The 27,806-nt window shown below is 41.8% G+C and overlaps 1 protein-coding gene and 1 pseudogene across 5 annotated transcripts in view; both read left to right on the top strand.

Moving 5' to 3' along the window:
• The window catches only part of Xkr4 (XK related 4), a 333,993-nt gene that overhangs the window by 136,278 nt on the left and 169,909 nt on the right, over positions 1-27,806 (top strand). The window lies entirely within an intron of this gene.
• LOC142846692 (large ribosomal subunit protein eL22 pseudogene) lies at positions 11,702-12,099 on the top strand (annotated as a pseudogene).

Here is a 27,806-nt window from a genome sequence, read left to right as displayed (position 1 = left end):
TCCAGAATGGGGGGTGCTGCTCACAGCAAATCAGACTTCAGATCCCTTTGAGCTGAGTTAGAGTGATTTTATGAGTCTCCTATTGTTGGTCCTGGGATAGACTCTGGCCCTCTGATAGAACAGCAAGTATTTGTTAACTGTTGCATCACCTCACCACCCCATCATCTCTACATATTTTTAAGCCATACATAAAGTTTACAAATTGATCAGATAAATATGTCCTACTATGTTCATCCTCTGACCTTGCTGAAAATGCCTCCAAACCTTCAAAACAAAATAAAAATGCACAGAAAGGTTAACTATATGGTTTACAAGTGAATAAAGTCAGGGAAATATCAGAGTCAATATTGAGTTTAATTAATAATGCACAGGATTGAACATTAGGCTTCAAATCAGAAGTACTTGCTAAGTAATAAGTCAGACATAATTCACATGTTATTATATATTATTTAAAAATATTATCTTTCCAAAAAAAAAAGCCGGGCGGTGGTGGCGCACGCCTTTAATCCCAGCACTTGGGAGGCAGAGGCAGGCGGATCTCTGTGAGTTCAAGACCAGCCTGGTCTACAAGAGCTAGTTCCAGGACAGGCTCCAAAACCACAGAGAAACCCTGTCTCGAAAAATCAAAAAAAAATTAATATCTTTCTTTGCCGTACTTCAACAAAATCAGTCAATGCACTGTTGGTATCAGCATCTTCACACTTATCCTGAAATAGTCTGTTTTCCTGGGTCACTGTAACTTTTAGAATTTGTTTTGCTAATTTCAACTTAAGAATCCTTGTAAAGGTACTACCAACTTAGATTGTTAATGAAATTTGTGACAGTAGTTAGATTCAGAATTTATATTAAAATATTGTGAGGACTCATAGATGGCAGGCTACCATTAATTTATAAAGTATAAACTATTTAAAATATGTATTTAATATATATATTTATATAAAAATGTTATAGAACCTGTTACCACACACAGCTCATTTCTTTTTTCATAAGAAAATTAATTCTTATTTATTGGGAATAAGATAAGTATCTGTTGTTGGTTTTCATAAGTTTGTTCTCCTCTCCTTTTTCCTATTTTTGAAAATAGATCCTTTTCTCATACAATATATCATGGTTACAGCTTCCCTTCCCTCTTCTCCTCCCGGTGCTCCCATCCCCTCCCATCAAGATCCACCCCCTTTCTGTCTCTCATTAGAAGAGATAATAACAAAGCAAAGCAAAATAAAATATGCCAAGGGAAAACAAAAAGCCTCACTTCCAAGTTATTCGAGGAGAACCAACAGAAGGGAAAGAGCCCAGGAGATGGACACAAGAATCAGAGACCCCCTCATCCTCATGCTCAGTAATCCCATAAAAACACTAAACTGGAATCTGTTTGTGAGTGTGTGTGTGTGTGTGTGTGTTACTGTGTATATATATATTTACACAGAGGACCTTGTGCAGACTCAGATGAACCTTGTGCTGTTTTATTCTCTGTGAGTTCATCTGAGCCTGGCTCAATTGATACAGAGGGTCTTATTCTCTGGATGTCCCTCATCCCCTCTGGACCTTATATCTTTTTCTTCCTCTTTTTCCTTGGGGTTCTCTGAGTTCTGAAGGGAGGGATTTGATGGGGACATCCCATTTAGAGCTGAGAATCCCAGGCTTGAGCATCTGCCTCCCTCTCTAATGTCTGGCTGTGGATCTCTGTATTTGTTCCTATCTCCTATAGGAGGAAGCCTCTCTGATGATGACTGGATAAGACACTGATCTATGAGTATAGCAGAGTACCACTAGAAGTACACCATTTTATCACTATTTTTTAAGACCAGTAGCATTTGGTTTTATCATAGGTCTTTGGGTTATCTAGTCTCTGGTTCTTGGTCACCCAAGCAGTGTTTGGTGTAGGTTTCATATCGTGGAGCAGGTCTCAAGTCTAATTAGACATCATTGGTTATTCCAGAAGCTTTGTGCCACCATTGCCCTCTCATATTTTGCAGGCAGGACAGCTTATAAATCAAAGACTGGATGGCTGGGTTGCTGTGTACATTTCTCTTGGTAGTCTGCAGAGTAATTTCCTTACCAAAGACACGAGAACATAAATGTGTAAGTTCTATGTAGGTTCCAGCTCAACTTCTCTGTATCAATGAGTTGTATGGGTTTTCAGCAATGGGGCTTGGCTGTCAATTTGTGGAGAGTAACTGACTTTCCTAGCAAAAGCCTCGGTGTTGGAGGAGGGCCACTTGTTGGTTCCCAGCTGCTCAGCCCCAAAATAATCACACAGAAACTATATTATTTAAAACACTTCTTGGCCCTTAGCTCTAGCTTCTTATTGACTAACCCTTACATATAAATTTAACCCATCTCCATGAATCTGTGTATCACAAAGTGGCAGTGGCTTACCTGGTAAAGTTCTGGTGTCTGTCTCTTGTGGGGCTACATGGCTCCTCCTTGCTCTGCCCTTTTTTTCCCCAGCATTCAGTTTGGTTTTCCCTGCCTAACTAAGTTCTGTCCTGCTATAGGTCCAAAGCAGTTTCTCTATTCATTAATGGTAATCACAGCATACAGAGGGGAATCCCACATCACCTGGGTTGTTTGAGGATTTCCAGGGGACCCCCTTTGGACAATAACTCAACTGGATGTAACCCAGCCCCAGAATTGGAAGTTTCATTTGGTGATAAGAGATGGCCAGTTGGGACCCTACTTCCCATTAGTTGGAGACTTCCTTATGATCATCTTCGTATATTTTAGGAAGTTTCCACTGCACTGTTTCCACAGAACCCCTCAAATATCCCTCAACTCCAGCTGTCTCTCCCCATATTCCTTCACCCTTCCCACCTGGTCCTCCAGTTTTAGCTCATCCATGAAATCTATACTATTTCCCCTTACCAGGAAGATCTATGTTTCTTTCCTAGTTCCTACCTTTATGCTTAACCTCTTCATAAAGCATATTTCAATTACTGCTTCTGGAAAGGATTGCTGGATCCACTGCCTAATGTTTACAATGTCTGAGCTTCCTGGGGGTAATTCTCAGAGATTTAGTCTAATTTGTAGATACCTCAAGGAAGCACAAATTGGAACATGAGAACTGGACCGTTGGTCACTGCTGGGAAATGATGTTTATTTAGGAACCCCTTGTTCTCACTCCTTCTCAGAAGACTTCAAGACTCTTGTTTTCCTTTCTCTTGCTTAATCAGTTCCACCGTTTAACTTCTCCTCACACATTAAGCAACATCCACCTCAAGGACATTATAGCACAAACCTTCAAGGTATCGCCCCATGATCTCCTATCTTGGGTATAACACAGGCACTATAAGAACGCTTGAAAATCATGAAGTCTCATCCAACTTCCACATCCAGGGCTCTGTAAAGCACCAACTGCACTCCTGACCTGCAAAGTATCTGTAAATTCACCCAGAGGACTGAGGCAGAGACACTCTCAAGTGCTCTCCTCTTTCTTTGGCAGAATGTAGCAGAATTAGCTCAACTGTGATGGACTCTGTTGGTTCTCTTGTAAGGTCTCCAGCTATTGTCAAACTAAACCTATGATTTGCTCTGCTATAGTGTGATATACCAGAGCTGTGAAGAGTAGGAATGGGGACAAAGTATCTGTCTCTAAATTATTGAAGATTGTGAAGCTGAGATAAAAATGGGTGGAGAGGAGAGTCAGGTAGTAGAGTTGAGTAGTGGAGGCTCCTTGTCTTTATCTGTTCCAAGGCAGAAAGCTAATCCTCTTCTCCTGAAGATCGTTACCTTTTGCCCAGAGAAGACAGCAGCAGATGCCAGAGAAACCTGAAGGCAATTTTACTTCGTTAGTTTCTGTTTCCCATTTTCCCAGCTCCGCAAAATAAGAATTACTCTTCCGATTGTGTCAGTGCTCTTGGACTTGCTGTTCATTGTTAGTCTGCTGTCTCAGCAAGGATTTTAGGCTACTGAGTTATTCACCACGATAAGCATAACACAGGTTGTTTAACCTGCCTAACTGTCTCTTCTAGTTTGTTTCAGAGAGCATCTTTACTACAGACATACAGGAGTTCTAGGGAGAGGGAGAGATTTTTGTCCCCCTCAGAAGCAAATGATATTGTTTCACTGTTAGGGGTGTTTGGGATGGAAGTCAGGGCTACTCATGAATGCTTAACAGGCACCCTATCACTAATCTGTATCCCCAACTCAAATCATATAATCTAGTGTAACTTTGTATCTCTTATTGGAGATCCTTGGGGCCAGAATAGTTTTCAATTTGAAATGATTTTTGTTTTGAAATATATGCACACTGATAATGAAATATCTTGGAGGTGGGACCTAAGTCTGAATTCATAATTTATTTTTCAAAAACACATTATTGACATAGACAGAGGGTATTTAATATATTTTTAGTAGTTTTAACTGCAGCCTATTACTTAAAGCCAGACATAAAATTTTCCGCTTATGGTATTATATCAATAGTCCCTTCCTGATTCTGGAGTATTTGGGATTTCAGATCTTTGGACTAATTGGGATTGTCATCTATTGATTCAATATACTTAACCCAACTGTCATGGTTTGCCAATTTGAGAGACGTCCTCGTCTGGAAAGAGTCTTTGTTTTCTTGCTAGAGCAGCCATGCAAATGGTGAAGACATATTGGCTTCCTTCAGAGAGGTGACAGTTGCGTGGCGTCTGGTTCCCTGAGAGACTCACCTTTTGCAAACCAGCAAATAATTAGATGAGTAAAACAGGTGTGAGCGGTTGTACTTTTCCATCAAAAAAAAAAGTCATCTTTTTCTCCTTTCTCAGTGTGAACCAATGGCGAAGTGAACATGAAGTATACATTGTTACAGTAAGAAATGCTTCCCCTGTGACCCCCTTGTCATGTGTGCATTCTTTCCTCACCCCCATGTTTTCCTGCCAATGGGACCATATGACCATCACAATTTTTAAATCTGTTTCTGAAGCAATGCATCAAATGTATAAAGGTAGCAACCTTATTACTAAGAGCCAAGTATTTTTCCCTGGCTTTGTACTGTGTTTTTGTCTGTCCAAGTTACCTAATATTAAGGCCATGTTTTGGAATCCTGTATCAGGAACATGGCAATGAGCGTAGCAGCATCCTCCTTGAGTTGCATCGGGAGCTCTGGGGAAAATTAGCAAACATTTGTGTGCTTGTGGGAACCATGTTCCTCCTTTCTTCTGACCCCAGTGGAGTTTTCGCTCTGGACACTAAGGCCTCAGACTCACACCTGGCTATGCTGTCAGCACCGAACAAATTTACAAATAGGAAAAAAATCCACTAGGTAAACTCAGTCAATCCAGATTGTCCTAAACACAAATGTTTGGTTACTAAAGGTCCTGCTGTTATTTAGTTCACCCATGTCCAGGTTACAAAAGCAGAGTTTCTCTCTCTCTCTCTCTCTCTCTCTCTCTCTCTCTCTCTCTCTCTCTCTCTCTCTCTCTCTCTCTCTTTCTCTCGTCCTCAAGTTACAGGTTACAGTCCTTAGCTCTGCTCTCCTCACTTTTTTGTGACATTGAAATCACTAAAAGGCACCACTTTAGCTAACAGCTTCCTTCACTGCTCCGTGTGTGTTAACATTCATTGTTGTGACAGAATACCTGAAATAATCAGCTTTTAAAGAAGAAAGTAAAAACTTAGGGCCATACAGTGTCAGAGGTTTCAATCCATTACTTCATCATACTGCATCAGGTCTGTGGTGAGGCAGAATATCATGGAGAGGCACACTACATCAGAAAGCCGGTATCCCAGTGTCCCCTCAGAGGCATGCCTGCAGTGACCTACTTCCTCCACTGTGTCCTTTCACCTCTCAACAGAACCTCAGCCTGGAGACCAACCCTTCAGCCTGCTGAGAGAAAGCACTTATACCATATGACTACTGATATGCAAGTCCCCTCCGTAAGCTGTGAATACCATTGGCTAGTAAAGAAACTGCTTTGGACCTATTGCAGCAAAGAATAGGGCAAGGTGGAAAATCTAAGCAGATAGAGGAGGAGAAAGTAGGCAGAGTCAGAGAAAAGCCCTGTAGCCACCAGAAGAGACAGACACTGGATGCCAGACAGAACTTTCCTGTAGGTCACAACCATGTGGTGATACGTGGATTAATAGAAATGGGTTAATTTAAGATGTGAGAGCTAGTGAGGAAAACATGAGAGTCATTGGCCAACAGTGTTGCAATTAATATAGTTTCAGTGTGATTATTTCAGGTCTGGGCGGCCGGGAAACAAGTGAGCAGCCTAGACTACAAGAGTCCTAATGCTGCACTTTGGCCTGTCAGTTCATAAGGAGTTAGATCACTTTGAACCCATAGGATATCTGAATTTTTTTCAAAAAAGTATTTGATTTGAAATGTAAAAACAACAGTTACTCAGATGCCATTATGTGAACTATGGCTTTATTGAAAATAAAAGTAAAACTGGAAAATAGTAATAATCACTCTACTAGATAAAATATTACCATTCATGTAGGTCTAAAGACTCCAAAATTGTTCACTAAAGTCTCTATCCATTTCCCAGTGAACATCAACCTGAAATCTTCCAATGAACAGCTCTAAGTTGGTCCCAAAAGATTTTATTCTAAATTTGAACTAAAAGTTTTGTCAAACTATGCTATACAAAAAGTATCTTGGTCTACCACCTTCTGATTTACTTGAGGAAGAAAACAGGTCTTTCAGGAAGTCCATGCTTTTTGTTTGTTTGTTTTTCTTTCTTTTCCTTTTTTTTCTTTTTTGTTTTTCTGTTTTCTGTTTTTTGAAACAAGGTTTCTCTGTAGCTTTGGAGCCTGTCCTGAAACTAGCTCTTACAGACCAGGATGGCCTCAAACTCACAAGAGATCTGCCTGCCTCTGCCTCCCAAGTGCTGGGATTAAAGGCGTGTGTCATCACTGTTCAGCAGAGTCCATGATTTTAAATGACAATGGGTACAATAGAAAATGCAACCTTTATTTGCCTCTAGGAGAAATTATAGAATTTCTTTGGGTTTTATTCTTACCCTCTCTTAGCATCTGGCTATTATCTTTCCTAAGAATATTTTTAAATTAAGTAAGTTTATATTTTTACATCAATTATTATTTTGTGGAAATAGTAATTTGACCTAAATTATAATCTAAAGATCTCAATTGATTTCTGTTGACAAAATTAATTTACTCATCAAATAGACACTCATGCCCATTAAAAGACATTAGCTCTTTTATTCAATAAAGTGACTGGTGACTTAGCAGCAATGTAAAGGAAGATGCGTGCCCAGGAAGATGGCAGAGGAGGAACTGGAGATCTAAAATAGGACGTGGGAAACTCCTACAGTTGAAACTTAGATGGCACAAATGCTTACTCGGATGGAAACTTTAGAAAGCTCCCTGTCGTGAACCATAAGCATTGTGGTCGGTGTTATTTCGCTGGCGTGTAGAAAGGAAAGAGGAATATAGACTTGTCAAAACTCGTTCCTGACTTGGGGGGAACAGAAAATGTTTATCTATGAGATGTGTGAAGTCCCTTCTCTTTCCATGTTGTGGAGTATTGGCTTGTTCTGCCAAAACCTTCCCAACAAGCATCTTCAGTATGTGTCCTGAAACGTGAAGCCTGTGTGGACAAGCAACTCTGTATGATCTCGTGAATAGCACTGAATATTCCAAAACCAATCTGGCTGAGGAACTTTGGAGCTCCTTTTGGCTCTTCCTTGACTAAATGATTCTCCCCAGGAGGTGGGCAGGGCCAGCAGCTTTCTACCACCAGCTCTGTGAAGCTGCTGGCTCCACTCTAGTGAAAGAGGCTAGCGCCATGGCACCGCTTCTGTTCCTTTAATGCTCATGATAATGACTTGTGTTGCCTTTACAAACTCAGTGTGTGGCTGAGAGCTTCACCTGCCCGACAGTTGGGAGACCTAGAGAAGACCTCAGAATTCACAGAGTTCAAGGCCCCCTTTGGAGTATCAGGTCTGCCACCCACTGTGCTGAGGCAGAAGCTGTTCTAAACCCAGAATCCTGTCTGTCAACTTTACAAGTCAACATTTCCTTACAAGTCTGCAAGGCGGATGACAAACCCCCTAGTGTGTGTGAAAGTGCTTTACAAACTGTAAAGGGCTGTGCATATGTTAGCTGTGACTTTGATTAAAAGTATCTAGTAAATGAGCTCTGGAATCTAAGCCACCACCCCAACAGTCAGGGAGCAGACGTCATGTACGTTCCTGGAGCAGAAACGTCACCTATATTTTCCTCTAGTTAAAAGACATTGCAGACCCTTCTTTTTCATAATTAAGCTCTAGTAGACTTATAATTAGCAAGACACATTTCTGCGATTGGAACATGCGTGTGTGTGTGTGTGTGTGTGTGTGTGTGTGTGTGTGTGTGTGTGTGTGATTTATGTATTTGTAGGTGCTGTACTTAAAGTTTGCACACAACTCCTGCTTATCGGCCTTGGGTCAGGAGTAAGGCCAGCCTACTTCACAGCTGGTCATACTGAGACATTACTAAGAAAGAGAAACGGGACAACACCAAGGGTTGCCTCTATCAGTTTGTCATGTGATAAATCCAAATGGTGCCTCTTTGGGGCTGAATCTCCTCCCTACCAACCCCACTGTTATTCCTCAGTGAAGACTGGCTGGGAACAGAAGCTGAATACAAGCACCTTCTAGGTGCAAACATATACTCCTTTTTTTTTTTCCATCTCATATTGATGACTGGAGAATAATCTATCCCTGACTTCTCTCATAAGATATATAGAGATTTTAGTCATGACAAGATAAGAGAAAAAGTACAGGAATCATGCCTATAAATATGCTAACTTTTATAATATGACATCTCATCAGCATCTATAAACATTATCTTAAACTTTGATAATCGGCTGGTATGGTTTTTAAAACAAATATTTCTTTTATCCTAATTTCCATTGCTCAGAAATTCAAAATTAGCATAGCAGAGTGGTTTCTGGCTGAAAGAGCCGCGAGATTGCTGAGAACCTAGGACTACAACCATTCAAAGTCTTGACTGAATTACAGAATCCATTTCTTGACGACTTCACTTAGAAGGCTATTGACAGAGCTCATCTCTCCGAACACTATTGACCTCTTTGCTATATGGCTGCTTAAATATCTTCAGAGCATTTCAGTTAGCTTCTCCCAAACCATGACCAGTGGGATTAGCAGCAATTTTTGTGACCTGGTCATGTGGTGCAGTGGTGTCAGATGAGACTCATAACAACCCTTTAGCCCCGTTCCATTCTTAAGAGCAAGTCACTGCATATAGGACATCTATGGGGCCATGGTTAGTCCTCACTGTCCTTCACAGCAGTATGAGGGTTTGAATTCAGCCCCTCTCTCATACAAGGCAAGCACATCTTTATTTGGACAATGACAAGTCTGGACACTTATCTTCTGGTGGAATTAATAGAGGCTCTAGAAATTCCTGAATTACTGCTGACTCTGTGCCTCCAACAGGTGCTGCAGAGAGCCCTGCTCACCTAGGTCAGGAAGAGCTATGGTGTTTGTTTCTATGAGAATGAATCCCTACCAATGTTGTCCGATTATCCCCAGGCTCTGCACCTTAGGCAGCAACTGTGAAATGGATGATTCTGAAAGGTGAAAGGACAGAATAGGAGAGAGCAGTCATCCCCACCAAGAGTGTCTTAGAGTGCTTGGAGACAGGGAGAGTAGAATTGCCTATGAAAGCAAACATGGAGTTCATAGAGACAGGAAGTGGGTCAGTCGAGAGCCCTGGAACACGTCTCTCAGTAGGTGCTCCTGTTCCTGTGTTAGAAAGCCATGATAAAAGAACCAGTATAAAGGGTTAATTTCAGCTCAGAATGGAAGGGCAGTCAGGGGAGCAGAAGCTTGAAAGTGCTGGTCATATTATGTACACAGTTAGGGACAGAGAGCAATACACGTCTGCTGCTCCTCAGCTCACGTTCTCCATTTCATAGAGTTCAAGAGCCCCTGCCCAGGGAAGAGCCCCACCCACAACTAAGATGGGTCTTCCTACATCCATTAACCGGACCAAGGGAATAGCCACACTCCCGTCTAAAGGCCCATCCCCCAATCATTCAGCCAAGTGGACAGTTCAAACTAATCACCCTTGCCTGCTTCATCTCCAAGGCTGCTACCCAACAGCAGAAGGGTCCATGCTCTTATTTTTCTACTCTAAGTGTCAAAAGCAGGAGTCCACCTAAGGCTTTGCTCCAAGGGTAACCTAGAGGTTGTGTCTTACTGGGAGAGCCTACAGTGAGCCCGAAGAGAACAAACCAGCAAAGCTAGTAAAGATACCTGGCCACCAGATTTATCCAGATGAAGCAGAGATGGGCCTCTCTAATGACACAGAAAAATTTAGACATTGTAAAATATATATAAAAAAAAAAGCCCATTACTTTTAACAAAAAATAAATTGAAATATAGAGAAGCAGATTAGAAAGGCAGATGTGGGAGCTCAATCTGCACGTTTAGTTGATCAGGTGCTGCGGGGTATGAAGTTCAAGGTCAGACTTGGAAATGCTTTAGATCTGGGTGTACTACAGTGCTAGGGACCTCCAATCTGTGGACTCCTTCTGAAGTGCATGCAGGCTTCAGCAACCTCACACCCAAGATCCCTCGACTCCTGAGAAAGCCCTGGGATTCTAGGCAACAAACAAAGGAAACGGGACCTCCAGCTGGGCCCTATGCTCCCCAGAGGCCTCCGTGCTGGCCAGCTGTGGCATCCCTTGGTAGCTCTGGACAATGACCTGCTGGGGCTTTCTTCCCTTATCATCTTTGCTCTCCCCAAAGGCTTCCCACCTCCAAACCAAGCTAGAAAACTGGAGAGCATTCTGCCATACTGTTCGAACCCAAGGAATCTCACTGCACAGAGCAAAGAGCACCCCCACAGTTGCTCTTTCTTCTTGTATATCCAAGAAGATGAAGGGGAATCGCTGTCTGTTCTCCAAGCACTGTGTCCTCTCCAAGGGAATGCTCGGCATTCAGCCCCACACAAAGGCTGCAATTCAGCTTGCAAGGGCTGAGGGAGGGAAAGAGCTCTGCCGTATGTGAAGAACTCAATGCCTGGTGACTTAATTGTAGGCATTGCTGTTTTGCAGTTAATTAAAAAATAATAGCCAAACTTGTTGCCAAGAAAAGGAAGGGATGTAAAATTCATTTAATTCACTTAAGAACTTTATGCTCAAAATTTTCCAAAGTAGCGCTTCTATAATGGCTCCTGAAGGTGCTCTCTGGAATGAAACCAGATATTTTAATTCACTTGTAAAAGTAATTTCAGCCTCACCCTCACGTTGTGCCAAATAATAATGAATTTTATAGTTGGAGAAAATTTAAGCTGAATATAGAGCAAAATCTCTTAAAGTAGACATCCCTTGGTTCCTCCAACTGCACCGTTTTTGTCTATTGTATTTTTAACTCCACTTTTCATTTGAAGAAAGTTGCAAATTGACGTGCCGCTGTAAGAAATAGTAGCGAGAAATTCTCATTCCTTTGATTCTGTTGGTCCCAGTGGTCAAATCTTGAAAAGCTTGATTATGATATCTGAACAGGAGAGTCCTCGTGGTCCTTTGCAGCCACTCTCAGTCCCCACTTGTCACTCACAGTTTTAATTGTGGCAGCAACTAATCCATTCTTCACGCAAAACACATTAAATCGCAGGAGACATGGCTCTGCCTGTAAAGCACTTGCTGCTCAAACATAAGAAACTGAGTTCCTATTCCCATCTATCCCCAACAATTGTATAAAGAGCTGCAAGCTTTTTTTTTTCTGCCTCCTTTGCCACCATGGCGCCCGTGAAAAAGCTTGTGGGAAGAGGGGCAAAAAAAAAAGGAAGCAGGTTTTGAAGTTCACCCTTGATTGCACTCATCCTGTAGAAGATGGGATCATGGAAGCTGCTAATTTCGAGCAGTTCCTCCAGGAGAGAATCAAGATGAACGGCAAAGCTGGGAATCTCGGCGGAGGGGTTGTGACCATCGAACGGAGCAAGAGCAAGATCACTATCACTGCCGAGGTGCCTTTCTCCAAAAGGTATTTGAAATATCTCACCAAAAAATATCTGAAGAAGAACAATCTCCGAGACTGGTTGCGTGTTGTTGCCAACAGCAAAGAGAGCTATGAGCTGCGTCACTTCCAGTTTAACCAGGATGAAGAGGAGGAAAAGGATTACGACGCATTGGTCTGAAATGTTTTGTATTAATTCATAAATAAAATTTAGGAACAAAAAAAAAAAGAGCTGCATGCTTGCCATATGCCTGGAATTCAAACTTGTGAAGGCAGACACAGGAAGATCACTGGGGCTGACTGGGCAGTTGGTCCAGCCAAACTGGTGAGTTCCATATCAGTGAGATACCTTGGCCCAAAACAGAATGTGGACAGACATTGAGGGAGATAGCCCTTACCAGCCTTTGGCGGCCACAAGCAGTGCACACACATGCATTCACACCCACAGGCTCTTGTGCATGCAGGTGAGCATGTATGCATGTGCACACCACAGGCTCAGTGTACAAATAAAGGCACATAGCTTATAACTTTTGAGACTTGATCTATTTCTTTTCACCGGACATAGTTATCTGGAGATCCAGCCAAGTCGCGGTGCGTGCCAGCAATCTGATCTTTCTACGGCCAAGTGAGTTTGGTTTATGTTTCTCTAACAGCTTAATGGTGAGGGACACCTTTTCTCATACTTATTTGGCATTTTTATATCCATACAGGTTGAAAGTCTTTTCATTTTTGCTAATTCTATCTATATTATTTTTATTATGTATATTCTAGATATTAGTCCTTAGCCAGATATTTAGTTTGTAAATACTTTATTTTAGATTTTATATTCATTGATTGATTTGACCTTCACTGCGTGCTGGTGGAGATGAGATGACAGCTTGAAGAAATCAGTTTGGTCCACTGTGTGGACCCTGGGAACAGAACTAGGATGATCAGACTTAGTCAGTATTGCTAAGCCACCCAACAGCTCATCATAACTAGTCTCCTACATTGTGGGTTCTTTGAAGAGTAAAATTTGTAGTTTTATGCAAATTACTTCATTAATATTCCTTTGTGATTCACATCTTTGGTATCAAATTTAAGAACCAACGTTTGCCTACTTCTAAATCCAAGAAAAAAAATCTCCTTTGTTCATTACAATTTTGAGAACATCGTGTTCACATTCAAAACTCAGGTGCACTTCAAATGGGTTTGTTTGTAAATGTTGAAATGTGATGTACGGGCTGGAGTGGGTTTTACTTTGCTGCATTTCCTTTGTTTCTTTTCTCAGTACTCACCGGGCCTAAGTGTATGGTTCCGTGTGCTGCACCGCCAATGACTCTTTCTAGTGGTAACCAAATGATTACTAATGCTAAGCCGAGGAACCGAGTCAGCAGACTGGAACAGCTGTTCTCTGTTAGAACAGTGTCCAGCTAGTCTCCTTCCTTTGCCTGTCCTTCTAAATGTTAGGGTGATCCCGTCTCAGCCACAAACAGTTTCGCAAGGATAGCTGCAGACATGTTTAAACCCCTATGTCGATTTGGGGGAAATTGCCATCTTTACCATGCATGTCTTCTAATGCCATGCAGTCGTCAGCCTCCCACGTTGCTGAGAACACTGTTCTTACTAGGACCCTGAAGACCTAAAGGCTTTCAGGTTGTCATCATTGATACACACCTAGGTGCTTCGCCCCATGTGAATGGTTGTGAGAGGCTGGATTCAGCATCCGGTATTCATTGTTGCCCAGTGGGAACACTACTTCCCTCTGCTCTGCAGCCAGGAGAACTGACCACAGAACGCAAGAAAGATTGTGTTTTAGTATTCATTTTAGGTTCAGTGAGACATTTCACTTAGAAAACGCATGTGTTGCCTACAAATAGGGACCCAGTAGATAGGTTTGTAGATGCTCAGATCAAGTTGCAGAAGTGTCTTCTACTCTAATGTTGCTGTCTTTTCCTTCCCTATTAAGCATTGATGTTGGTTTTTACAGATTATTTTTCTCATGCAGTTGATATGATTTTATGATTCCCTATCCTTAGACTATTAAACTGATTATATTAATATTCAAATATAAAACAATCTTACCTCTCTAGAATAATCTCTAGTGATTATGATGCATTTTCTGTGCTACTTATTTCTACTTGTCAATATTTTGCTAAAGAATTTGAGTCTATATTTAAAATGCATATTGACCTGTAATTTGATTTCTGTGTGTTCTATCTTGCCCTAGTTTTATAATAAGGTAACAGCAGTGTTACAAAATGAACCAGAAAGGTTCTGAACCACAAAGGTTTCTTCACAGAAACAGGAAAGACAAATATCTTGAAATTGATATGGAATCACAAAAGACCCCAGATAGCCAAAGCAATCCTGGAGCAAAAAGAGTAATACTGGAAGGATTGCCATACATGATCTAAAGTTATCCTCAAAATCGTAGTTTAAATGACAAATTTGTTTTTTTAAACAATTATAGGATTTTCAAATTATAGTCCATGTGAGTGAGTTACGGGAGGTTCTCATGTGGTTCATGACATCCAGGTGTCAAACTTCATTCCTTTTCTTTTCATCATGACACCTGTTCTCATTCTTTATTATATTTTGCTGAGAATTTCATAAATAAATAGAATTCTTTGGTCAAATCTACATCTAGTCCTTCCCTTCTAATCCCTTTCCTATCCCCCCTCCCCACTATGATTTCCTTTCCACATCTTATCTCCCTTTTTAAAAACACACCAGCTCCACGGAGCATAGCATGTGTGTTTATGGGTGTAGGACTATCCACTGGAACATTGGTAATCTCTCAGGACTCACATCCCTGAAGAAAACGTCCCTCCTCCCCTCCAGTAGCCATCAATTCCCAATAGCTCTTCAGCTAGGGGTGGAGCATCGGGAGCCCCTCCTTTTACGTTGGGATTTCAGCTGTCTTCATCTTGTATAGATCTTGTGCATATAGTCATAGATTTTATAAGTTCATGCATGCATCAACTCTGTCCTATCCAACAATAGTTTCCCCCTGTGGATATCCACTCCCTCTGGCTCTGACAAAGGTTTGCCCCTCTTCCATGATGATCTCTGAGGTCGGGTGTAGTACAGAGTTGAGCACTGGAAAGTATCTTATTCTCTATACATTGACTACTTAATGATTATACCATCTGCTGGGGTACAATCTGTGGGGATAGTATAAAATTAGGGGCCAGTTATTGTTTCTTCTCTTTTCTGCAGAAATGTCTTTTTTATTTAAAAGTGTTTTTAATTTTACTTACCAATACAGTTCCCTCTCCCTCACCTCCTTCCACTCTCCCCTCTTCCCCAACCCAACCCTCCATTTACTCCTCAGAAAGGGTAAGGCCTCCCTCCTCTGGAAAGTGAACAAAGTCTGGCATATCAAGTGGAGGCAGGATCAAGCCCCTCCTCCCCTGTATCAAGGCTGAGCAAAGTAACCCTCCATAGGGAATGGGTTCCAAAAAGCCAGTTCATACACTAGCGATAAATCCTGGTCCCATTGCCAGTGTCCCCACAGACTGCCCAAGTCACAGAACTGTCACCCACATTCAGAGGATATAGTTCGATCCAATGCAAGTTCCCCAGCTGTCAGTCCAGACTCAGTGAGCTCCCAATAGCTCGGGCAGCTGTTTCTATGGGTTTCCCTATCATGATCTTGACCCCTTTGCTCACGTAATCCATCCTCCCTCTCTTCGACTGGACTCCTGGAGCTTGGCCCAGGAGTTAGCTGTGAATCTCTGCATCTGCTTCCATCAGTTGCTGGATGAAGGTTCAATGATAACAATTAAAGTGGTCATCAATCTGATGACAGGGGAAAGCCAGTTCGGCACCCTCTCCACTACCAGAAGTGTCTTTTAACATCCACTGGAACAGCTAAACTGCCTTCCCACTATGAGCAGGGAAGTGTAGGTAAGTTATTGGGCAGAACCTAATGGCTTGGCCATAATTACTTGTTAAAACCCTAAACAACTCATTTCAGAGATCACAGACTTTCATATCCTTTCCAATGCCTGGATGTTATTTTCCTTGTGGAGGAAACAAATGAAGTTGAAACCTAAAAGGCCATTGATGGAACCCACTTCCTTTGAAAATTTAGAGAATTAATGGACAACAGTGACTCTTACTTGACTGAAACTACTAAACTCTATGTCGTGATATGATCAGGAGATATATACTACACCTTTAATTAGAAATTCCCTAACACTATATAATATCATTGGAGACCCCAAAACTGGGAAAATATTAAGAAGAAAACTGAAAGGGAGCCAGCAATTCTCACACTCACTGCAGCTTTTGCTTGGTGTCAAATACCTGTTTATGGAGACAGGTGGGAGATACTTAAAGAAAGAACACGGCTTATATTGGAGAGATGGCTAGAGGTTACGACTGCATTCTGTTTTTGCAAAGAACCTGAGTTAGGCTCCCAGCACAAGTGTCAGGTGACTCATAATTGGCCCTAACTCCAGCTCCAAAAGAATTTGTCATCTTTGGTCTCCAGTGGGGACCTTCATCTCATGTGCACATATAAACACATAATTAAAAATTAAAGTTAATATTTTAAAAGAAAGAAAGAACACAAGGATACATAAAAATAACAATGGAATTGTTCCACTAATAATTCTGAGTTTTCCATCCTTCAACTTTTAGTTATATGCCCCTGAGCTATGCTATCAATTTCTAGGCTATCAATTTCCTCATCTGTGAGGGAAGAAAGAGAAAATGTCTTTTGAAGCATCTTCTGGATTGAGGTACATATTGGTGCTTCGAAAAGCTCCTCCTGTCTTGGATTGGAGTTTGGAATGGTCTCAGACTAGTGGCAGGATTACTGCAATATTCTAATCAAGGCAAGAGAAAAAAAGGCTCTGAGTTCTGTGAAACATAATAGGGACTGTAAAAACAACAAATCTAATGAAAAAGCAGTATAGACTCCAATTTTACAAATGAAGACAAGTCCAACATTAAACTAACATTTGCAATCAATTTTTAGGGAGAATAACATATTCAGTTAAGGCAAGATGGAATGCCATGATGTAGAGCTACACAACGTATTTGTTAAAAATCAGTCTGCGCCTGATACTTAGCCAAGGTTGGACCAGGAAGACTCTTGCCCTTAAAGCCTCTACAACAACACACTGCTGCTATAGAGAACTCTGGATTTAGGACTTTGAGATTTAGCATAGAGGATTATGTAATGTAGTTGTGAATTACAGAATCATGTCCTTATAGAGAAAAGACTAGGATTGCCATTTTACTGAGAAACTGATGAAAATAAAGAAAGGAGAACTGGAGAATTGTCAAGACTTTTCAAACTTTAAAATTTTGTGGATAGTTCTTTCTCTTAAAAAAAATGCAAGATCAGCCTCTTTAGATATATGGGCAATCAAATAATCTAAGACATCTCTCAAGAGGGCTTTGTCTGGATGATTTTTATCCCTCAGACATCTCCAGCCAGACCTCTTGGGTACAAGCTTTCTTTTCTTTATCTTCATGTTTATAGCATAATTTTCTGGCTTTTATCCAGAAGCATTTCTTAAACTAAATGAATTTAATAGAAAACAAAATACAAAACGGCTCTTTTCAGAGAACAGAAATATTCAATCCTTTCCCCCACATTAGGTTTCTGCTTTGTTTTTAGAGCACAATTTGGAACTCATGAGTGTGCAGTCACGATTTGTTCGTATGTTCACCACACCGGTCCTGCGGTGAGGGGTGGAAGCAGAGCATTGAGAGAGAAAAAGACACCAAAGGCCGCATCTCAGAATAGATAGTCATCTGGAGCTCCAACATTTCTGGAGTCTATCTTGTGACTTATTCAAAGTTATTCTTTATCATAATTCTGTTGATGGTGCTAGGGATGGAACCTTGGACAACTAACACAAGTGCCGAGGCCCACCCTCTGCTCAGCGTAGTGTTTCTTCCCAGGGTCAAGAAGTGCTGATGGAAGTGCATCACCCAGAAACTCTTTCAATAAAATATTTATACTGTAGGAATTCTATAGCACCTTCAATGTTAGCACGTATATGCTAAAAATAATGCTGAGAACAGAATCCCTCACATCTACTCAGCCAACATTACAACGCTGGAGTCAAAGAATCCTAGAACTCCTCTTTTAATTTTTATAAAAATGATTTTAGTCCCATAGAAAAGTCACCAGAATAGATGGATCTCTTATGTCTTTTCCCCAAAATTCGACAAAATTAACCCTGGTTATTACTCTTTTTCTCTCTTCTTTGTTCTTGCTCCGGCTCTCACACTCCCTTCATATTTATGTATTCACATATATGTATACATTAACATAGTATAAACATATTTAGCATCATATAACTGTATATACACACACATTCATGTACATAAAATTTATTTTGCCATGCCATAGATTTGAGATGTCATGAACCTTAATCCTTTAATACTTGGTGGGTATTCTAAGGAAAAGTGCTGTGCTCCAATGTGACAGGATTCCAAGAAATTAACACTGATCCAAGTCCATCGTGATCTGCCCCACCTGTCATTCTGTGTTCCTCAGTCACACAACTCCTGCAGCATCTTCGCTTCTGTAGGATGCTGTCCAGCCTATACCCACTTACTGCATTCAGTCCTCACATTTCTTCCATCTAAAACAGGCTTCTCTCCCTGTCTTTCATTCCTGACATTTTGGAAAGCACCAGTCAGTGATTTTACAGAATGATTCTCAAAACAGATTTGTCTGGCTCTGCTAATTTTAATAAGTAGGTGCTAATAAGTACCCACTGGGAAAAAAATAGAGGATAAAAATACTCCTGGCATCATGAACAGCACAAGACAAAGAAAGAAAAATAGCCTTGTCACAAATGAGGAGGTGATGGAGGCTGAGTGTGCCCTGATTGTCATTTAAGGAGGTAAAGGACACAGTGAGGTTCAAGCCTTGAGACTGAGAGTTACCTCCTCCAGAGGCCAACGTGATCAGAACGTAAGCTTGATCCTGAAAGGGAAGGGAATCACTAAGGAACATCAGTTATGGATACGGTAGTTTTTGTTTCTAAGAAGCAAATGCCTTAAAGATAGTTCAGTACCTAGAAATGAGAGGGTACAGCTAATGACACCAGAGTTCAGATTAAATAAATGTGGACTGACCTGGTTAGGACAGAAAGATGGAGCACACTGGGGAGAATGTAGGAGGAAATTAGAGGGACAATGAGTAATGAATAGAGGTGACCCTTGTGACTTCAGGAATAACCCCATGAGCAAACAGTCAGATTCATAATCTACTAAGCCTGGGAACACACAGGAAGCATTTGGTGGCAGAAGAGACTGGAAACAGTTGTGGACATTGTATCTGTTACTTTTCTGCTGCTGTGATCAAAGACGATAGCCAAAAGAAACTTTGAGATGAAAGTGTTTATTTTTGCTTAAGTTTCCTAACGGGTAAAAGTTTCCCATGGTTGGCAGACATAGAAACAGGAACGGGAAGCTGAAAGGCTGTAGCTCAGTGGCACATGCAAAGAGCAGAAAGAACAAACCGGAAGTGGGGGTGTGCCTATCCACTCTCAAAGCCCATCCCTAGTGACATACTTCCTGCAGTAAGTTTCCATATTTTAAAAGTTTCATACTCTCTCCACCACCCAATGGTGACCAAATGTCCAAATCCATGAGCTTCTGGGGGACGTTTCTCATTCAAACCAAGCAGATATATTTTTGAAGGGTATATGGGGAAAATGGGGGTGCCTAAGGAGAGGGATTTGAACCCGAGGGACTGAGTTAGTCATCATGAGTCACCATGATCTCACAGCTACTGGGAAACTGAGCAAGAGGAGATCCTCCAGGAGAGAGACTTGCTGGAGAAAAGAACTGGAGACCGGGGAAACCAGCAGTACTAGCAGTTTTGATCGTCTGGGAACTTAAGTAGCCACAGGTTTGTGGCCACCCACAGTTGATGGGATCGGTTTTCCAGCAGTACATTATAGCTCTGTAAGAGGGAACAAGGCAAATCAATTGCTTTGGGCTGGAGGTCAGCCAAGTGAAAGGCAGGGCTCAACAAAGGGAAGGAATTGAAACCATCAGTCAATGAACAACTTAAATGATGGAGAGCAGACTCTAGGCTGCAAAGGAGGGGTAAGATATGGAGACGGAAACTGAACAATGAGTTCTGGGAAGCCCTTCGAGTCAAACAAAAGTATCAGGAACTATGCTTGAATAACAATGAGGGTGTTGCTTATAGAAGATCTGAATCAGAGAATGGGATACATGTAGCATCCGGATTTCTTGAGTAGACTTTTCTGTCTAGTTTGGGGATAGCTAGCTCAAGTAGAGTGGCATAAATTGCAAGATGAAATAAATCGAGTATGACCACAGTTTGGATATGGCTTTTTTTTTCTCTAAATTCATGTGATCTCCTCTGGAATGGTATTGAATGAGGTAGAAACTTTGAAGGAGGGAGGTGTGGTTCTACTGTCACAAAGATGCTCTTGTTATAGAGTCAACCCATGGGTTTTGCCTATTCTTTATAAATTTCTCAGTCTCGGGTATCCTGCTACAGCCATATAAAACAATTTACGGCAATAGTGATAAAAATGTTGGACAGTGAAGAATTTCGGAATAAAAGGACATCTATGAACCAGTAACCAAAGAGTTCAATGTATCATTGAAAGAGGTGGTAGAGTGGCATTCGTGTGTGGACATTTCTGAAAAGAGGGGAGAGATGCTGGGCTGTCTTCCACGTGGCATTCACCAGTGTGGGGTAAAGAAATGTTTTCTCCTGAGAGCCTACAAGACAAAAGTCAAGACAGCATAGTGACCTCCCATACAACAAGGATGATACCACCTTCACTCAAGAACTTCCAGAAGAATAAGACTTCCAGAGGTCAATGATATTGTAAGAGGAGAAAATGGGCAAGGAATGGTTGACACCAACGAGGCTAAGATCACACTTTAAGAATAATTGTGATGAGATGGGGTCCAAAATCTTCTCCCACTTTCTCATCAATGTTTCACTAACAGGGACAGGACTATACTTATAATGTCAGGAATAACAAAAGGTGATTATTAAATACTTAAAGTTAATAAAATTTAAAATATTTTCATTTTGGTAAGGAATAAGATCAGAAAAAGTACGAAGTGAAGAGGTGGTCAAATTCTAATCAGCTAATAAAGACAGGGAGCCAAGGAGAAGATCTAGCCCCAGATGTTCATATATAGCACAGTGGAAGTAAAATTCTACTCCCACCATGCCATGTTGAGTCTTTAAGTGGCCACACACAATCTGCCACCATGCTGGGCAGCATAGACTTAAGGCTTTTCACTCGTGAAGGAGTGTGGCCCCAGAGCAAGAACACTGACCTGGGCAGATTGGGGCTTGATGCTCCTGGAGTGAGGATTTCCGGAAATGTTCATGTTCTAGAGAATCTAGAGATGATACAGTCAGAGCAGCTTTGCTGAGAGTTTCTCATCTCTTCCAAATTAGCCTGAAAGGTCTATGACTCATAACAATGACCTGATCACTAATGGACTGCATGTATGATGTAGTCCCATAAAATTTTATCTCCGGGGCTATCATAGCCATTTTTGCTCATAAAAATGCACTCTGTATCATGGACCACAAAGTCAGCTAATAGAGAATCTCTCAGAAAGTATAACCATGACTAGACAATGCACAGCTCTATGGTTTGGTACTGGAGATGCTGAATTTGTGCTTAGGGTATGTCATTTAGCAACTCCAGTTTTCAGACCTTATTTACCCAAATTGGATGCAATACCTCACAATCGTCATGAGGGTATAAATTTTAAATATTGTGCAAAAATAATTATCACCAAACATCAAATGCAATGACTTGTGACTAATACAAGCTTGTGACTAATGCCAGTACTATGTGGAAAGGAGCCTGATGGGCTACAGCAACCTTGTTTTTTGATCAACTTTCGTCATTAGGTGAAGGAAGGGGGAAGGATTTGGGAAAACAGAGAAAATGGTCTAGTCAAATACAGAGAACATGCATGGGGGAACTAAAAGAAACTCAGCTTGACCAGATCAGAGGAGAGATAGCCACTGGGGATGAGGCTGTGAAGGATGTGGAATCCAGGCGCTAATTAAATTGCAGGAATTGCTAGTTAGGGGTCAAGCTGAGTTTGGTAGAGATGAGCCACAGCCAGAAATAGAACTCCAGCTTCTCAACCTAAGAGAAGATGCCTCCCATTAAGTCCCCACATGACAAAGACAGGCACCAGGGACATGAGCTCTCTGTGAAAGAGTTCATCTTAGGAAGGTTTAAGCACCTTTTCATTTTCCTTGCATACTGGATGGTAAAAGAAAAAATCATATAAGGACCATGATAACTAAACCCATCTCTGTGATTTAGCTTTTACAAAGAAAAAAGAGGGTCCATGGTTCTGTACACACAATGCTCTGGGTTTCCCATTTACCAGAGTCCTCGACCATCCACTAAAGTAGATTCTGCTGCAGATGTGTTCAGAAACAGCCTGTTCTAGCACAATTTAATTTCATGGTCAGATGGGGATAATTATTCCAAAAGGCTTTCAGCCCTGTTCCTCTTGTGACTTCTTTTCTCTTTTAGAGCAATATGCAGCCACTTCTAAACCCATGCTATAGTTTTTAGGCACAGATTCAAGAAAGAATTGGCCCTCACTTACTATGACTTGTTTTCCATTCTGTTTGTTTATTTTCTTTCTTTTCAACTAGAAAGATCAGATATTTCCATTTGAAAATGGGGGACTAGCCCAGTGAGTGTCTGCTACTTCAGTTCCTACACTATCTTCTCAAAGTAGTTAGGGGTAACACCAATAATTCATACCTTTACAATCTATGACACATGCAAATAGATAAAAAATTAATTGCCTTTTTTCAAGTGAGACTTTTAATAATAAACTTGTTGTCTACTCCATCTCTGTCTATGACCAGTTAGTTATACCAGCATTATAATTGCACTGCTTGTCTAATAAGTTGATGGCCTCTAGCCACAGCTTCTCTGCCACCTCTGAGATCCCTATTTAGGAAGGACTCCAACACCTAAGGATTTGAACAATTCGTCTGTAAATTGTCAATTTTGCAAGCACTTTAGGGTATGATCATTGGAATTTAATCTTATCATCAATATTTTTATGTTAGAATATTGGAACAATAGCCTATCTTTAATGTTATTAACCCTTAAGGACCTTATTTAGATATGTTCTTTTTCCATAGATTTCTTTTTTTTTTAATTTATTTATTTATTAAAGATTTCTGTCTCTTCCCCGTCACCGCCTCCCATTTCCCTCCCCCTCCCCCAATCAAGTTTCCCTCCCTCATCAGCCCAAAGAGCGATCAGGGTTCCCTGCCCTATGGGAAGTCCAAGGACCACCCACCTCCATCCAGGTCTAGTAAGGTGAGCATCCAAACTGCCTAGGCTCCCACAAAGCCAGTGCGTGCAGTAGGATCAGAAACCCATTGCCATTGTTCTTGAGTTCTCAGTAGTCCTCATTGTCCACTATGTTCAGCGAGTCTGGTTTTATCCCAGGCTTTTTCAGACCCAGGCCAGCTGGCCTTGGTGAGTTCCCAATAGAACATCCCCATTGTCTCAGTGTGTGGGTGCACCCCTCGCGGTCCTGAGTTCCTTGCTCGTGCTCTCTCTCCTTCTGCTCCTGATTTGGACCTTGAGATTTCAGTCCTGTGCTCCAATGTGGGTCTCTGTCTCTGTCTCCTTTCATTGCCTGATAAAGGTTAATATTCAGGAGGATGCCTATATGTTTTTCTTTGGGTTCTCCTTCTTATTTAGCTTCTCTAGGATCACTAATTATAGGCTCAGTGTCCTTTATTTATGGCTAGAAACCAAATATGAGTGAGTACATCCCATGTTCCTCTTTTGGGGTCTGGCTTACCTCACTCAGGATAGTGTTATCTATTTCCATCCATTTGCATGCAAAATTCAAGAAGTCCTTGTTTTTTACTGCTGAGTAGTACTCTAATATGTATATATTCCATACTTTCTTCATCCATTCTTCCACTGAAGGGCATCTAGGTTGTTTCCATGTTCTGGCTATTACAAACAATGCTGCTATGAACATATCATTCATGTGCTATCACCATGCACAAAACTCAAGTCCAAATGGATTAAAGACCTCAATATCAGTCAGAACACACTGAACCTGATAGAAGAGAAAGTGGGAAGTACTCTACAACACATGGGCACAGGAGACCACTTCCTACGTATAACCCCAGCAGCGCAGACATTAAGGGCCTCATTGAATAAATGGGACCTCCTGAGACTGAGAAGCTTCTGTAAAGCAAAGGACACTGTCACTAAGACAAAAAGGCAACCCACCAACTGGGAGAAGATCTTCACCAATCCCGCAACTGACAAAGGTCTAATCTCCAAAATATATAAAGAACTCAAGAAACTAGACCGTAAAAGGCTAATCAACCCAATTATAAAATGGGGCACTGAGCTGAACAGAGAACTCTCAACAGAAGAACTTCAAATGGCCAAAAGACACTTAAGGTCATGCTCAACTTCCTTAGTGATCAGGGAAATGCAAATCAAGACAACTGTAAGATACCATCTTACACCTGTCAGAATGGCTAAAATAAAAAACACCAATGATAGCTTTTGCTGGAGAGGTTGTGGAGAAAGGGGTACACTCACCCATTGCTGGTGGGAATGCAAACTTGTGCAACCACTTTGGAAAGCAGTGTGTCAGTTTCTCAGGAAATTCGGGATCAACTTACCCCTGGACCCAGCAATACCACTCTTGGGAATATACCCAAGAGAGGCCTTATCATACAACAAAAGTATATGCTCTACTATGTTCATAGAAGCATTGTTTCCATAGATTTCTGAAGATTATTTTTTATACATTGTAACAAATGCCTTGGTCTACTTTCTGTTGCTAGAATCCGAACAAAAATGCCTAAAGCTGTATAATTAACAAAAGAAGTGGGGGGGGGGCTCGTTGTTCTGAAAGTCAAGGTGGAAAGCAGCAGGGTGGAAAACAGAAGGCAATAAGTAGGTATAAAAGACCCAGTGTCCCAGAGGGGAAATAAGAGCAAGGTGGGGAACCCAAGCTTCCCTTACAGTAGCCTACTTTTCTGGAGGTTTACCCCAAATGCTAGGGAAGCAAGAACTTCCATACGAATGGGGGGAAAAGCATAAATCCCTTCATGCAATGGATTTCGGGAGACCCTATACACCTCCTCAGAAACTCCTGCCCCTCTCAACACTAATACACAGGCCGTGAAGGACTTTTCCTGCAGAGACATAAAAAGATTTCTTCACTGCAGATAGTGCACCAACAGACCAAGCCCCACTTAGAACCAGGAAATTTACTCGGATTTCTCGCAGGGGCGTGGGTGACTTGCGGCAGCTTCATCATGAAAAAGTCTCACCCCACACTCAACCTTCTACCTCTCCTGTCTTCTAACACAATCCAAGACCATGCACAGCTGGGCCCAGAAGGGAATCTTAGCAAGAATGTCAGGTGTGCATGTGACGACCACCTCCACCCCCCACCACCACCACCACGCAGGAGAATACCAACAGCCCCCTTATGATCACCTTTATCAGGCTGTCACCGTGATTTGTCAACGTGACTGTCGGCAAAGGCATGATGCTTCATATTAACATAACATGTTAACATATTAACAGTTCCTCGCAGAGAAGACAGCCACACTCAGTAATTTAGCAACAAGTCTCAAAATGAATTTGGTCAGGGACAAAGGAGACTCCAATACCAGGACACGGTGTCATTTTCCCTCTTTTTGACAGAGTTCTAGCCACCAGAATTCCAAGCGTGCTAATCTGGCCATCTTCCACCAGGGAATGGGACGAATATTGAAGAGACTAACTCAAATTAGTGGATATCTGTGTGGAATCTGCATTTCCCCCTATTTTTAATTAAAAATTTAACATTAAAATATAACTACCTCACTCCCCTTTCTCTTTGCTTCCTCCATTCCCTACCACTTCTCCTCCTCTAAACCCCCTCTCTTACTCCTGATGGGGGAGTGTCATATATCAATCTGTTGATTTCCTTGGTTAAGCAATAAAGAAACTGCTAGGCCCATTGGATAGGCCCACCCTTAGGTGGGTGGAGTAAACAGAACAGAATGCCGGGAGGAAGAGGAAGTGAGGTCAGACTCCACAGCTCTCTTCTCCGGAGCAGACGCAAGAGAGACGCCATGCTACCTGCTCCAGGGAAGACGCACACCATGCCCCAGCTCCGACCCAGGATGGACTTAGGCTAGAATCTTCCCGGTAAGCGCACCTAGGGGCGCTACATAGATTATTAGAAATGGGCCAGAGCAGTGTTTAAAAGAATACAGTGTCCGTGTAATTATTTTGGGGCATAAGCTAGCCGGGCAGGGCAGGCGGCTGGGGTGTTTGGGGGCGCAGCCCCGCCGCCGCCCCTTATTACTACAAATAGCGCCCAATGTGGGGCTAACTGAGTCCACAAAAAACTTGAGAAGGCTTAAAAATAAGGGAGAGAGACACAGATTTTTGCTGTTTGTTGGTGGCGTGCTGTAGAGACATTTCCTGATTCGGCAACAGCAGCAGAAAAAACGCTGTGTCACTTCAAAGCGTGGCTTCCTGGGGCTGTGCCGCCAGTGCAAACTCTGGCTTTATGTTTGTGTTCCCGCTTGGGATCGGAAGGAGAGTGCTCTGAGACCTTGACGATGACTCAGAGCTCCCCGCCTGCTCCTGGGCAGAAGGCAGAATCAGGCTTAGGCAGGCGGAAGAGCATGGCGGATTCCTGCCGCCATACAGGGACGTGTTTTCAGACTGCGCAGTGCTCTGTGTGTCAGATTTGGATGTTACTTGGATGAAAAGAATTTCTGTGCTGCACGCTCAGTCTCAGAATTAAAGTGCTGAGTGCTGCTCCTACCTGGTAGCCCCAAGAGGCTTCCTGACTCAGCTTTAGCTGCAAAGCCTGCAGCTCATTAAGAGGTCCTGCCACGAAACACTTAAACGGTGTTGATGAAAAGCTGAACACATGCTTTTCGGTTTTCAGCCGTAGCAGGAAAAAAGCTGCGCTGTTTAAAAATGCCGGCTTTCTGGGCCATCCTGCCAGGGCAAACTCTGACTGTTTGAGGCAGGAGGGCCGGCTACAGAGCGAGGACTTGAGTATTGTCTGTTGTAGCTTGCTGGCTGGCAGGGACCTTGAAATGCCAGTTGTGGCTATAAACATGGCTACAGCCAATACCTCAGCCATGAGGCTGGAAAGCTAAGGATCCAGCCGGCAAAGCCACGCCTTTAGTCCTACTGATATTGCTCAGTAATTTAAAGGCTCTTGTGGTCAGAAAAAGAGAGATATACAGTAAAGAGAGATTCAAAGACAGAGAAAATTTCTAAATGATTTAAAGTGTGTTAAAAATATATGCAGACTAAAAGTTAAAATTCTTAAAGTAAACCTCTGTGACTTCAAGGTGTGGTAGCACACGCCTTTAATCCCAGTGCCTAAAAGGCAGAGACAAACAGATCTCTGTGAGTTCAAGGTGTAGTGGCAAACACCTTTAATCCCAATGCCTGGGAGGCAGAGACAGGCGGATCTCCTAGAGTTCAAAGACAGCCTGGTCTACAGATATACGCTCAAAAAGCAAAAAGTTAACCTAGGAATGTCACAGCTTAGATTCTTAAGCGTCTAGTGATTTAAAGGCGTAAATCAAAAGTGCTCCTGGATAGTAAAAAATTGCAGATTCACAATAGGACAGATTCAGACTACTAAATGAATCACACTTTTGGATGAATGTACGTAGGCTTGGGAGAGAGAAGAAAAAGAATATAGAGAATAAAGTTAATGGTTTAAAAAGAAAAATGTAAAAGTAAAGTCTTTAAAGAGACAGAGTACAGATAGTTATAGATATAAATAAAAATAAGCCGCGTAAAGATGGAAAATTCACAGAGAGTCTGGATTATGTACATTGTGTTTTCTCTAAAATTTTTGACT

Source organism: Microtus pennsylvanicus, chromosome 3 (assembly GCF_037038515.1).
Source record: "Microtus pennsylvanicus isolate mMicPen1 chromosome 3, mMicPen1.hap1, whole genome shotgun sequence".
NCBI classification, from domain to species: domain Eukaryota; kingdom Metazoa; phylum Chordata; class Mammalia; order Rodentia; family Cricetidae; genus Microtus; species Microtus pennsylvanicus.
Note: the sequence above shows the minus strand (reverse complement) of the source record. Positions and strands in the feature narration are given on the sequence as shown.